This window comes from Euprymna scolopes, chromosome 46 (assembly GCF_053919585.1).
Source record: "Euprymna scolopes isolate OS-2025 chromosome 46, ASM5391958v1, whole genome shotgun sequence".
In the NCBI taxonomy this organism is placed as follows: domain Eukaryota; kingdom Metazoa; phylum Mollusca; class Cephalopoda; order Sepiida; family Sepiolidae; genus Euprymna; species Euprymna scolopes.
In genome coordinates, this window is record NC_136527.1 from 198,884,589 (window position 1) to 198,887,976 (window position 3,388).

The 3,388-nt window shown below is 36.3% G+C and overlaps 1 non-coding gene across 1 annotated transcript; it reads left to right on the forward strand.

Moving 5' to 3' along the window:
* The first annotated feature begins 2,822 nt into the window (after positions 1-2,822).
* LOC145271531 (U1 spliceosomal RNA) lies at positions 2,823-2,985 on the forward strand. Its single transcript, XR_013865942.1, has one exon. It is a non-coding gene; the product is annotated as a U1 spliceosomal RNA (small nuclear RNA).
* Positions 2,986-3,388: the final 403 nt, after the last annotated feature.

Genomic DNA, 3,388 nt, shown 5'->3' on the forward strand with positions numbered 1-3,388 from the left:
CTACCAGTCGATATATATATATATATATATATATATATATATATATATATATATATATATATATATATATATATATATATATATATATATATATATTACGAGTTCACATTTAACTCTCGTTTTGTAAAGTACCTCCCCCACATATTTATCAGATTGTGCGAATTTAAATTAAATTAAAAGTCGAATTTCATTTCTTTTTAAATACCTTTTAAAAGGTAAACCGGACGCCAGAGGGAGATAACTCAAATCACCGCTTAAAGATTGTCAAATTTTGAGAAGATTTATTTGAAACATGAGAATAAAAACTACTTAGATAATTTTTTCATTTATTTTATAAAGTTTTTGTGCCCTTTTTTTTCATCCGTTTTTCATTTTGTCCTTTGTTAATTATTTTTTCGTTTAAAGCCACCATCTACTTGTGTCCCTTAATAGCCAAATGGCGATGATGGATCGGTTACATTAAATTGTGATTTTCGTTTGTAAAAAAAAAAAATTACTTGATCAAATTAAGTTACTTTTTTCGGAGAACTTCATTCCATAACGGATACGTATAATATAACTCTTTTTTTTTTCACTATTTTCATTTTTTTAATGTCTTGAGTAACTGTAGATTTAGAAGTGTAAGCCATGTTTAGTTTCATAAAAAGTTTCAGATGGTTCGTTGTTTTAAACAAGTCTTGAGAGGTGACTGGTTTGCAGTAGACAGTTCCACAGAGCAAAATATTCCTACCGTGTCGAGACGGAACGAAAACAATATGTGTAATTGCTCCAGAAAAGGTTTAATGTTTATGAAGCAATTCTGGTTTCTGATTGGTTTATGAAGCAATTCTGGTTTGGTAGCAGAACGTGAATTAATTCGATTAGTCAGTTCCTAGCAGCATCGTTTATAAATAGAATCGTCCGACTGTGTGGGATCATACCCCATTATACCCCTGTATGATGGGATGTGTCTCCTAGCGGCTTCGGCTGCAGGGAGACAGGGTAGTACCAGTCAAGTATTCGTCACTTAACACTCAGCCCAACAGGTGAGGGGCCGGGAACCGGCCCAGCACCTGTTGGACTGTGAGGCAAGTTTATTGCTTGCTGCCTGAGGCGCCCCGACCGGGGAATGCCGACGGGGTTACTCGGGCAATTTTTTAAATTGCAGGAGTGCCCCTCCTTTAGGGGAGCCTGCGGGTATCCCACTTTCCAGGCCTTGTGCCAAATAATGCTGATGTGGGCAGCATTTAAATAAATACCCCATTATACCCCTGTATGATGGGATCTGTCTCCTAGCGGATTCGGCTGCAGGGAGACAGGGTAGTACCAGTCAAGTATTCGTCACTTAATACTCAGCCCAACAGGTGAGGGGCCGGGAACCAGCCCAGCACCTGTTGGACTGAGGTACACCGCCTGGGTAATACCTAGGAGGTCCACCCTCCCAGGCCTTGCCACCGGGCTTTCCGGTGGGGCAAGTTTATTGCTTGCTGCCTGAGGCGCCCCGACCGGGGAATGCCGACGGGTTTACTCAGGCAATTTTTAAAATTGCAGGAGTGCCCCTTCTGTAAAGTTTGAAGTTTAAAACCTTTTTTTTAAACCACGTTATTTGTTTTTTTTTCTTTTTTTTTATGGAACGTTGGTCCTTGCTCCTTTAATTGAAAAAAAAATTAGGGCTGGAATTACATTTTTCGAGGACTTATAAGCTTGGAAAGACAGAGGGTCGAATAATTCACGCCTCCCAATTTGTAAATATCTATTAAAAAGTAAATAATTAATTTATATACCAAAGTCTTATATATCACAAATTAAAGAGAAAAGGTCAATAAATAATATATTCAAATTTAAAACAAAAAAAAGAACTGTTTTTTAGAAATTTACCTGTAAAGGCCGAAGTTTCAAACCTTAAAAAAATACACGTCCTTACTCCTTTAATTGAAAAAAAAATTAGGGCTCGAATTACATTTTTCGAGGAGTTATAAGCTTGGAAAGCTGGGGTGGAATTATTCACTATTTTCACGAAATTTCTGACACACCTAGTGCACAAGAAATATTCAAGTTGGGGGAAAAAAACTCAAAAATCAACAAATTTTTTTATAAAAAGGACGATTACTAATCACCTGGAAAGTTCGTTGATTTAAGATAGACAAAATCCCCACACCATAGGAACACCTAAACTTCTCAAAAATGTTAGGGAAAAATCAGACGAAATCCAAAAAGGTCCATGAGACAAATAGCAAACAAAGCACAAAAATCACCAAGGACGATGTGAAGGATATGTCGAAGTGACCTATTAATGTCATCTTATAAGCTCCAAAAGCGACAGTTCTCTCTGCACCCACAATTGCAAAGAAACTCATCAGAAATCGACTCTTGTTAAACCTTATTATCAGACAAGGCACGCTCAATAACATCATCTTCACAGATCAAAACTTATTCTCACTTCAACATCCCACAAGCATCAAAATGAAAAAGTCCTTGTGAGAATACCTGATAATGCAGAAAAGATTTTCAAAATGAAGAAATCATCACCAGTTATGGTCTGAGCAGCCATTTCTGAAAGAGGTAAATCTCCATCATTTTTTAAAAAATACCAATAGACTATTGACATTGAATATTATAGTAAAATGTAAGTTCCGTTAAGAATTGAGGTACTTTGTGAAAATATTGGTACGTTTAAATGATAGTAAATTATTTGTTATGAATTGTTGTTATTAGTGAATGAAATGTTGTGATATACTGATATTGGTGAAAATTATGTGGGCGTATTTTATTTTTTTATTGGTGTTTGTTGTTGGTTAGTATAGAAATGTGATATAAAAACAGTGGTGGGCACATAAAAAAATATACTTACCTTACGTGGGGGTAACGGTGATCATTACGGTCGTTCCCCCAGAGCGAGGCCCATCCATTGCACTGCGGTTGGGTTGACCTTTGCGATCGTCCCAAATGTGGACGACTCGGGCGTGCTATTTCTAAGTGTGGGGTCTGCGTTCGCGCTCACCCCGATAATACAATCAAAATCAGAAATCCTTTCCTACTTCTTCCAAGTACCTCTCACTCGTAGGTCTGTACTCCCTCCGCTTAATCACCCTTAATCTCTGTAATACCAAGAAATACGCCATTTCTGTCGAGCAGTTTATAATCCACTTCAATTCCAACGTTCTGATTGTATCTAATTTGCATGTAAATGTAATCAACGTTTAATCGTGAGGAATTCGTCTAGCTGTCGCCTACAGCTACTGAAAATGTCTTCTTTCGATATACAGCGTGGACATAAGCCCTGTTACAAAATTTTCTGAACTATTTATTATGATGATATTAAAATAAATTTAATATTTAATTGTCATTATATGATAATGTAATGTATGATTTCTTATTTTTTTTAGAAACAAAAGATGTTAATTTTTAA